Here is an 11,824-nt window from a genome sequence, read left to right as displayed (position 1 = left end):
CTTGTCTGTACGTCGGTCCGGCAATCTGATAGTTACTTAGCTGGACCATTACAGAACATTTGTTTCATAGACCTTACTAAGAAAAGATTTCCAATTCTCTCTGTTTTTCGCTTCGCTTTCCGGAATACCGCGCCTTGCCATCTCTTCATCCACTTGTTTGCGCCATCTATTCTTTGACCTGCCAATTCTGCGTGCGCCGCCATGTGGCATGTATTCATACGCCTTTTTAGCGGCTTCATCATCGCTCGTTCTTATGATATGGCCAACGCAATCGTTGCATCTCAATACGTTTAACTATATTCATGTCTTTGTATAGCGTATATAGCTCGCGGTTAGTACGACGTCGATATTCACCGTCAACGCAAATCGGCCCGTAGATCTTTCGAAGAATTTTCCTCTCAAACACACCAAGTACTGCCTTATCTGCTTGCGCAAGTACCCATGCTTCGGAGCCATACATTAACACGGTTAGTATCAGCGTTTTGTATAGTATTATTTTTGTTTGACGAGATGTGGCTTTGTTTTTAATTGCTTACTTAAAACAATTCTTCTTCTTCTTATTTCACAACTGATGTTGTTTGTTGTGTTTATGGCAGTGCCGAGGTAGACGAAGTCTTTAACTAGCTCAAAATTATAGGTACCAACTTCCACAGTTGGTCCCAGCTCTATGGACGCTTTGCGCGTCGACACTATCAATTTGGTCTTTTCGCCGTTTACCGCCAGACCCACTTTCGCAGATTCTGCTTCGACCTTCCTAAAGGTATCAGTTACTTCCTTTGCTGATCGTCCCATGATGTCTATGTCATCAGCATAAGCAAGTAACATGTGGCTATTGGTGTAAATTGTGCAATTTCTTTTGATATTTGCATCTCGTATTACCTTTTCCAGCAAAATGTTGAATAGGTCAAACGAAAGGCTGCCTCCTTGTCTGAAACTCTTTTGTTACTGAACTGTTCGGAGAGGTTCTTTCCAATTTTAACTGAGGACTTGTATCAGTTAAAGTCATCTTACAAAGCCGAATAAGCTTTGCGGGGATACCAAATTCAGACAGTGCATGGACTACCATTGATCGGAGGGGACTGTCGAATGCTGCTTTATAATCGACAAAAAGGTGATATGGGTCGATCTGCATCTCTTGGGTCTTCTTCAGGATTTGCCGCAGGGTAAATATCTGGTCAATGGTGGATTTTCCCGATCTAAACCCGCACTGATAGGGTCCAATTATATCATTGACAATAAAATTTAGTCGCTCACACAATATGCCAGATACTATCTTATATGCAATAGGGAGCAGACTTATGCCCCTGTAATTGGAGCACACAGTCTTATCTCCTTTCCTGTGGACGGGACACAGGATGCTCCGATTCCAATCGTCGGGTACGCGTTCTTTCTGCCAGATGGTGCTAACTAGCTGATGCATACACCTTAGCAGTGCGTCGCCTCCGATATTAAACAGCTCGGATGGTAAGCCATCGGCTCCTGCTGCTTTATTATTCTTCAGTCGGTTGATTGCTGTTTTACCTCATCTTGGCTGGGCGGTATACATTCTTCTGGGATTGGATCTGTGGTATCATCGTCTTCGCTACTATTGGATACCAGCAGATTGGAGAAATGTTTCTTCCATATCCTGAGCACGCTATCTGTATATGTTATCAGATTACCTTGTTGGTCTCTACAGGAGGATGTGCCTGTACCAAAGCCATCTGTTTGATGCTTCACTCTTTGGTGGAATTTTCGGACTTCATTCTGGCTCCTGTACATCTCGATTTTTTCACACTCCCGCTTTTCCATTTCTCTTTTTTTCTTGCGGAAAAGACGTTTCGCTTCTCTCCTTTTCTCCCGACATCTCTCTCGTGCGCTACGCGTTGCTTCTGATTGTAAAGTAGCTCTATATGCCGAATTTTTTCTTCGGTAGCAGCACGACACTCCTGGTCATACCATGAATTCATTCATTCATTTGTGGAGGTCTCTGGTATCCAAGTATGGATTTTGCGGCTGTTTGCATGGAGTGCCATTGTGTTGTTACGTTATCGGGACAAGCAGTGCAATTGGGCTAGTTGAGTGGAATATGCTGTGGCTATCTGTTGTGGCTGCAAACTTCCGCGTTGTGTCTGTTCGTGCTTTATTTGCAACGTTTAGACGGGTACGTACCTTTGCTGCAACAAGGTAGTGGTCCGAATCAATGTTTGCGCCTCGGAACAATCGTACATCGAACACGCTCGATGAATGTCTTCCATCTATCACAACATGATCAATTTGATTACCTGTTCTTTGATCTGGAGACAGCCAGGTGCCCTTATGAATATCGAGATGATTAAATCTGGTACTGCTAACTACCATGTTTCTTGCAGATGCCAAGTCTGTCAAGCTCATATCATTGTCAGATGTTTCACTGTGGAGACTGAAATTCGCGACTGTTGGGCTAAAGATATTCTCCTTTCCAATGTTGGCATTAAAATCGCCTAGAATAATTTTAATGTCATGAGCAGGGCAACGGTCATATGTTTCTTCTAAGCGCTCGTAAAATATATCTTTGGTCTGTTCGTTCTTTTCTTCAGTGGGTGCATGAGCGCAAATAAAGCTGATGTTGAAGAATTTAGCTTTTATTCGAATTGCAGCAAGTCTTTCATTCACTGGGGTGAAGCTTGATACCAGATGTTTTAGTCTCCGACTAACTACAAATCCGCAACCAAACTCATGCTTTATGTCATGGCAGCTATAATACAGTGCGTCACCTTTAGGTGTTGTTATGACGCCTTTCCCAATCCATCGTATTTCCTGTATGGCAGTAATATCGGCCTTGTACATCTGCCAATGCGAAGACTGCACCTTCTCTATAAAGCGTGCAAACATTCCAGGTGCAGATTCCCAGATCATGGTCCTTAAAACGGGGTTCGTCAACTTTAGAGGGGTATGTTTTTCTTTTCTTTCGTTTTTTCATAGTAGGCTGTTTTTTTCTAGGGGAGGGTTACGAACCCAACGCCCAAGTTTTTAACGTTCTTATGGGTGAACGCGCGGCACATGTCAGCTCACTACCTTTAACGGATGTTAAAGGCAGTTCCCCACGTGACACCACGGGGAGTTCAGTGTCCACTTGAGATGAAAGAGGGACCAAGATAAAACCTGGGCTTTGCCATGTTAAAACGGTCAGGACCGTTCCTTGGTATCTTCCATCCCCTACGTCACCCAACATAATACCCAACAGCTCCAAAATTCAGCCAACAAAAGCTTAAATTAATTCAATACCGGATTGACTAAAGACCACACAATGTTCGCAACACTGAAGATTCGGTGAAATGCAATAGATGTCGGGATGTGGGTTTATCTCAGGTGTCGTTCTGATCCATTTGCTGGACTGTGTTGCTGCATATTGCGTGAGCACAGACCCCACTGAGAATCAGAATTACTATCCCCCCAACAACAATCACAAGACATGGCTACTGAAATTGCATATTTTTTTGCAATTTAATTGGAAGGGCTCCCAGGTAAGATCGGGGAAGTAGTGGACCTTATGAGTCGAAAGAATAACATATTCCCGCCGGTGCAGAAAACCAAGCGGAGAAACAACTGCAGTTTACAGCGTTATGATGCATACAACATACGAAGGAAGAATCGCATCAGAAGTGGAGATCGGGGACTAGTTTTCCTGTCACACCAATATGTTCAATATGGACCTATCTCGCTTGAACATAGAATATATGGGGTTAGCTGTCAGGTATGGAACTGCCGAGGTAGAATTGCTGAACGTATACATCCCGCCCAAAATAGCTGTACTCCAGATTATAGGCCTAATGTTAGGTCGCAATTGTAAGGTCATAACTGTCAGGTCATCATGAGTTGTGTCATTGAGTCGCAGGTAATGACCTTAGGGGTATAGCGTTGGCTAAGCAGATTTGCTCTACATTTGGTATGGTCTCTCCCTATAATGATACATATCCATCATCAAACCGGCCGACTTCATAACCTCAGAACGCCGCACTTCCATAAATTATGGAAAACCTAATTAGTTTAGTGTTAGAGAGTTCACCGCTTCAGAGAACTGCCCAGCAAAGACGCCGGGACTAGCAAACGAGAGTCATGAGTTTCGTCGAACCATCCCCAGTGACAGGTTGGTCGGTGATCATAAGCGGAACAGGTGGTCTTCTGAAGAATTGCAACATTGGAGCCGGAAAATGTGAATTTTGGGCAACCCTAGAAAGAAACTTGTCCAGCACCCCGGAGGTGACAGGGCAAACTCCGGGAAGAACAAGGACTGTAGTCACTTTTGACGACTGACTGATCGGAAGAAGTGCGTAAGCTATTTCCATCGACAACATGACCAGCACCCCGGCAGTGACAGGGCAAACGCTGGAAAGAAGAAGGACCTCAAGCACGTTTGACGACGTTACGCTGACTGCTGCGAAGAGGTGTGTAAGTTTTTTTTTAACGACAATATATTTGTTCATCTCCCCGGGCGAAGAGAAAAAATCTATGTCACCTGAGATACATTCCTGTCGAGAAGGAAACACCACAATTTGCAATGGATGATGTTGCGAATTCCATCAGGGACGCCACACCAGATGGAATCTCTATGCTAATGCTGAAACAGCTGGATGCGACGTGAGTAAAATATCTTACTAAAGTTCTCAACCTGTCGCTAAAAAGGCGCGATGTGGCCGCAAGTCTGGAAAATAGACAGGGTGGTCCCGCTACAGAGACCAGCAGCAGCACCTTCAGCAGCAAAGGTAAATTGCACATACCGATTTCGCTTTTATGGCTCGTTGTTGTTGTTGTAGCAACGCATATATGTTCGTTCGTGTATTATTTCAGTTATCAAGTTCCTCTGTATCCAGACTCAAGAATTCTGCAACCTGGACTGGTTGCGTCCATAAAGAATGAGGAGACAAGTGAGTGGGGTTAGCTGGGCAGTTGAATAAATGCAGAGTATCGTGTGGTCCCAATCCACATGCCCGGCATATGTTGGGTATCGTGGCGTCAATTCTGGCCCAATATGAATTGAGGCAGCTGCATCGTCCGGATCTTAACTGAGCTAAAACCACTCGTGTTTGCCTTGGCAGCTGGCGTTCTTCTGCTGCGATGGATGGGGGATGGTTTCCAAGTACGGCATTCACACTGTATCTTCGTACTGCTTGCGCAACCATGTTGGTGTGAATGCGATTCAAGCCTGCCATCCAATCCCACTGCGGCCGGTTCTATGCACGGGATTGACTCGGAGGAATCTTTGACCAGGGCCCGTCACCTCAACAATTATGTGTTTGTGTTCTCACACTCCACTCTGTTTGAGGACACCGAACAGACTACGCTCAAGTCATATTTGAAACTTTGGAGATCATTCATATGTGCCAGTCGTACGTGAAATTCAGGAACATAAAGTCAAAGCCCCGTACAGTGAGTCAGGAAGTTCTCGAAGGTGGGGAAAGCTTCTATAGAAGAATAGAATATCTCCTTAGGAGGCTTCTATAGAAGAATAGGATAGTTATGTGGGAGTCTTATATAAAACAGAAGAACTAGGATAGTTATGTGGGAGTCTTATATAAAACAGAAGAACTCTACAGAAGGCTTCTATAGAAGAATAGAAGAACACCGTTGGGGCTTCTATGTAATAGAGAACTTCATACGAGCCTTCACTATAATAGTAGAACTACGTAGGAGACATTCTAAATGAACTGCGTAGGAGGCTTTTATTCTATTGAATAGAATACCTGCATAGGAACCTGCTTTAGATTAGAAGACCTCCGTTGAAGGCTGCATTAACGGTCCTCGTAGGATGTTTCCATAGGATAGGAGAAATGCCTAGGAGGTTCACCCCATCTAGTCGGCATTGAGATCGTACATGTACATGATCTTGGCGTCGGGTTCATTTCCGGGTTCGCATTCCACAAAGTGTTCACATACGATTAGTCCGCACGTGCCACAGCTATCTGCGACAAGCTCAAATGTAGCAAGAAGGTATTCAAGTCCCCAACCGGCAGCATTTGGGGTGTAGTCAAATAAACCTTGTTGACCACATATAACGCGATATATCGGCCTATGGTAAGTTATGCGAGGCTAATGTGATCCGCCAATTTAAGTGCAATGCTACGGAACAATATTCAAACATATCAGAACTCCGACCTGAGATTGCAACAGGATGCATCTTCGTGAAATGAGTGGACCATCTACATGAGGGGACAAAGGTTCATCCAGTACAGCCACGCAATGGCACGGCGTTGCAGTAGTTCCTCGGGTGTTAACGTGAGAGCCATCCTAATCACCATATGGTGAATGGGACTCCTACACCCAAGCATTTCAGGAAGGATTTTTATGATCTAGATGGAGAGAGAGGCCCAACAGTACAAAAGATAATCCCTTAACTACGATAGAGATGGTGCAGCCGTCTAAATTCCTATAGAGCAAGGATTGATGACACCGTGCAAAACATCTGTCCGATACTCGGTACAGACTCACACGGCATTCTGCACTTTTTCAACTTCTCTGCCAAACCTACTCAACTAACTTCAGGAGCTTTACGGTTACAGGACATCAGATCGGGCCGAGACTTTGCACATAGGAAAATTACTGAACACCACCTTCGGGTACCACCCTCAAAGAAGCTCAAAATGTTCGCCTGAATGTACTCAAGAACCGTTTTGAAATTTTGTTAGCCAAGGTTGTTACTATGGTCCTGATTGCAACGATATGTTTTTCGTAAGTGACTGAATCTGGTCAAAATTTTCCACATCGTAAAATTATCTTCCAAACCTACACCTATTTAGAATAACAATCATCAAAATAACAATCGTTACAAGGATGGTTAGTTAAGGATATGAGGCGTATATAGGCCCCACCTAAACCAATCACAGCTGGAATCTGGATTTTTTTTTTTTTTTTTTTTTGAATCTAGCTTTCTTTGAGTTTGTCAATGTTATTTTGAGGATAATAATCCAAAGTAATAGTATCAAACACTTGAATAGCGGATGTTTTTGATTACACACTGCATCCTCTTTATCACTCTCTTTCACTTGAAATTCGCGAGAGAAGTCATGCGCACATACACAACTCGGAAAGGACTCTTCAGAGGATTTGTTTTGATTTATTTCCTTATTTTCAACATATGATGTGTGTGGAGAACTGAGATCTATTGTGATGCGATAAAAAATGTGGGGAAGTAATAAAGATTAGTTAGCGGCTACAATAGATTCATTTCATTCATAAATCTTTTTGTTGTTATTATACGTACGTGCCTATAGGGGGGGTGTACAGTGGACATTTTCATATGGAGGAATTTGAATTTGAAGTTCACCAAGTATAAAACTTATATAAATATTCTATATAAAATATAATCTAAGGTTTGAAATATAATAGGGTTATTTTTGAAGTACAGAGAAATATTGTTCGGATTTGAGATCTACAAATGGTAATTTTCTGGCATAGATTAACATAATTGTTGGGTTATAATTAGAATTAGTGTATGCAAGTAAGATTATTTAATGCTTTTAAGAACAATAAATAAATAAATATTTCTTTATTTTTAAAAAATATTAAATTTATCTATTAATCTGTCACTGTAATACCTCCTCGCACAGTAATATTAAAATATGTTCATTATTTGTACTTGCGCAGTTCCACATATCTTTTTTTCGAAAAGAATATACCATAATATACGAATGGTGCGAATCAAAACAAATGGCTTAATAAAAAGAGATAAATGATAAAGAATTAAGAGGATTGCATTACTTCCCCCTTTTTTGTCGGAACATCAGACCCTAAGTAATAGTGTGGACCGGTAAATCAACGTAGGCACCTGGTATAGGTATTTTTAAGTCAGAAATTGCTATAAATCCTTCCTTCAGTTATAGAAAGCAGAGAGTTATTTTCTCTTTTAGGAATCCGTACTAAAGGGGGAACGAAGAGTACTTAAAAGGTACTATTGTACCATTGGTATTCGACGAACGGATAAAGCTAGAAATCTGAATCTAAGTACATATAAAATATAAGATATGAAATATAAAAAAATGAAATATAAAATGAAAATACACCATATAAAATATAATATATAAAATATATAATATCAAATATAAAGTATAAATTATAAAATATTTAAATTAAATATAATTATAAAACATAAAGTTCAAAATATAAAATACAAAATAAAAAAGATAAAATATAAAATATAAAACATAAATTTTATAATTTTGTTCGCTCCGTCGACCATTGCCTACAGAAAAAAAGTATATATTTAATTGAATTTTTAATCAAGCTAACATGACATAATGAGTTTTTTATTGCTACGTCGATTAAAAATTCAATTAATTAAAGACTTTCATAAATAATGGCCTTCATTCTAATAAGACAACAATAAATAAAAAGTATATATTTTATTATGGGTGAAGTAGGGGATGGAAGATACCAAGGAACGGTCCTGACCGGTTTTAACATGGCAAAGCCCAGGATTTATCTTGGTCCCTCTTTCATCTCAAGTGGACACTGACCTCCCGGTGGTGTCACCTGGGGAACTGCTTTTAACACCCGTTAATGGTAGTGAGCTAACATGTGCCGCGCGTTCACCGATAAGAGCGTTAAAAATAGGGATAGATAAAATCGATTTCGGTTAATCGACTAATCGATTATTAGCCGCAAAATTTATAAAAGTCGTAGTCGACTATTGACTGTGCGAAAACCGGATAATCGATTATTCTTAATCGACTTTCGAAGGACGGAGTCAACTATTATTCGTAGTCGACCATTAGTCGTAATCTATTATTATTCGTAGTTGACTTTTAATCGTGGTCGACCATTAGTCGTACTTGACTATTGGCTGTGCTAAAAACGCGTAATCGACGGTACTTTTTGTATACATCACGGATCGCATCAACGAAAATGGTCGATTAAATTCGATTATAATCGGTTTTCTACGATTAACGAATAGTCGAAAGTCGACTTTTAGTACACTATCGAATAATCGACTAACTGAAAATCGAGTTTTAAGTTTTTCACGAAAACAGTATAATCGAAAAACCGATTATTGCATTCCACTGCGTATCCCTAGTTAAAAACTTGGGTTTGAGCGTCGGGTTAGTAACTCTCCCCTGGAAAAAACAGCCTCCTATGAAAAAACGAAAGAAAATAAAAACAAACCTCTCTAAAGTTGACGAACCCCGCAAACGTTTTAAGGACCATGATCTGCGAATCTGCACCTGGAATGTTCGCACTCTTTATAGAGAAGGTGCAGTCTTCGCATTGGCAGACGTACTTGAGAAGTACAAGGCCGATATTACTGCCATACAGGAACACCTAAAGGTGACCCACTGTATTATAGCTACCATGACGTAATTCGTTGCGGATTCGTAGTTAGTCGGAGACTAAAACATCTGGTATCCAGCTTCACCCCAGTGAATAAAAGACTTGCTGCAATTCGAATAAAAGCTAAATTCTTCAACATCAGCTTTATTTGCGCTCATGCTCCCACTGAAGAAAAGGACGAACAGACCAAAGATATATTTTACGAGCGCATAGAAGAAACATATGACCGTTGCCCTGCCCATGACATTAAAATCGTTCTAGGCGTTTTTAATGCCAAAATTGGAAAGGAGAATATCTTTGGCCCAACAGTCGGAAAATTCAGTCTCCACAGTGAAACATCTGACAATGGTATGAGGCTGATAGACTTCGCAGCGGCAAAAACATGGTAGTTAGCAGCGCCAAATTTCAGCATCTCGACATCCATAAGGCCACCTGGCTGTCTCCCGATCAGAAAACAAGAAATCAAATTGGTCACGTTGTGATAGATGGAAGACATTCATCGAACGTTTTGGATGTGCGTTCGTTCCGAGGAGCAAACATAGCAGCAAAATCCATACTTGGATACCAGAGACCTCCAAAAAAGAATTCATGTTATGACCAGGAGTGTCCTGCTGCTACCGAAGAGAAAAAAACGGCATATAGAGCTACTTTACAATCAGTAGCAACGCGTAGCGCACGAGAGAGATATCGGGAGAAAAGGAGAGAAGAGAAACGTCTTTTCCGCAAGAAAAAGAGAGAAATGGAAGAGTGGGAGTGTGAAAAAATCGAGATGTACAGGAGCCAGAATGAAGTCCGAAAATTCTACCAAAGAGTGAAACATCAAACAGATGGCTTTGGTACAGGCACATCCTCCTGTAGAGACTAACAAGGTAATCTGGTAACAGATACAGATAGCGTGCTCAGGATATGGAAGGAACATTTTTCCAATTTGCTGGCATCCAATAGTACCGAAGACGATGATACCACAGATTCAATCCCAGAAGATGGTATAGAATGTATACCACCCGGCCAAGATGTGGTAAAAACAGCAATCTACCGGCTGAAAAATAATAAAGCAGCAGGAGCCGGTGGCTTACCAGCCGAGCTGTTTAAAACCGGAGGTAACGCGCTGATAAGGTGTATGCATCAGCTAGTTAGCACCATCTGGCAGGAAAAACGCGTACCCGACGATTGGAACCTGAGCATCTTGTGTCCCGTCCACAAGAAATGAGATAAGACCGTATGCTCCAACTATAAGTCTTCTCCGTATTGCCTATAAGATAGTGTCAGGGATATTGTGCGAACGACTAAAGCCAATGGTCAACGAAATAATTGGACCATACCAATGTGGCTTTAGACCTGGCAAGTCCACCATTGACCAGATATTTACCCTGCGGCAAATCCTTGAGAAGACCCAAGAGATGCAGATCGACACATATCACCTTTTTGTCGATTATAAAGCAGCTTTCGACAGTCCCATCCGATCAAAGGTATTCCATGCAATGTCTGAATTTGGTATCCCCGCAAAGCTTTGTAAGGTGACTTTAACTGACACTAGGTCATCAGTTAAAAGTGGAAAGAACCTCTCCGAACAGTTCAGTACCAAAAGAGGTTTCAGACAAGGAGACAGCCTTTCGTGTGACCTATTCAACATTTTGCTGGAAAAGGTAATACGAGATGCAAATATCAAAAGAAATTGCACGATCTACACCAATAGTCACATGTTACTTGCTTATGCTGATGACATAGACATCATAGTACGATCAGTAAAGGAAGTAACTGATACCTTTAGGAAGGTCGAACGAGAATCTGCGAAAGTGGGTCTGGCGGTAAACGGCGAAAAGACCAAATTGATGGTGTCGACGCGCAAAGCGTCCATAGAGCTCTGACCAACTGTGGAAGTTAGTACCTATAATTTTGAGGTAGTTAAAGACTTCGTATACCTCGGCACCGCAGTAAACACAACAAACGACATCAGTTGTGAAATAAAAAGAATAATTGTATTGGCCAACAGATGCTACTTTGGGTTAAGTAAGCACTTCAAAAACAAAGCCACAACTCGTCAAACAAAAATAACACTATACAAAACGCTGATACTGTCTGTGCTAATGTATGGCTCCGAAGCATGGGTACTTGCGCAAGCAGTCAAGGCAGTGCTTGGTGTGTTTGAGAGGAAAATTCTTCGAAAGATCTGCGGGCCGATTTGCGTTGACGGTGAATATAGACGTCGTATGAACCACGAGCTATATCAGCTATACAAAGACATGAATATAGTTACAACGTATCGAGATGCAACGATTGTGTTGGCTAGGTCATATCATAAGAATGAGCGATGATGAAGCCGCTAAAAAGCCGTATGAATACATGTCACATGGCGGTGCACGCAGAATCGGCAAGCCTAAGCTTCGATGGAGCATACAAGTGGACGAAGAAATGAAAAGGCGCGGTATTCCAGAAAGCGAAGCGGAAAACAGAGAGAATTGGAGATCTTTTCTTAGTTCGGTCTATGGAACAAATGTTCTGTAATGGGCCAGCTAAGTAAGTAAGTAATTTTTGCAACGTA

The sequence above is a fragment of the Musca autumnalis genome, unplaced genomic scaffold (assembly GCF_047663935.1).
Source record: "Musca autumnalis isolate F117 unplaced genomic scaffold, ASM4766393v1 scaffold_3, whole genome shotgun sequence".
NCBI lineage: Eukaryota > Metazoa > Arthropoda > Insecta > Diptera > Muscidae > Musca > Musca autumnalis.
Note: the sequence above shows the minus strand (reverse complement) of the source record.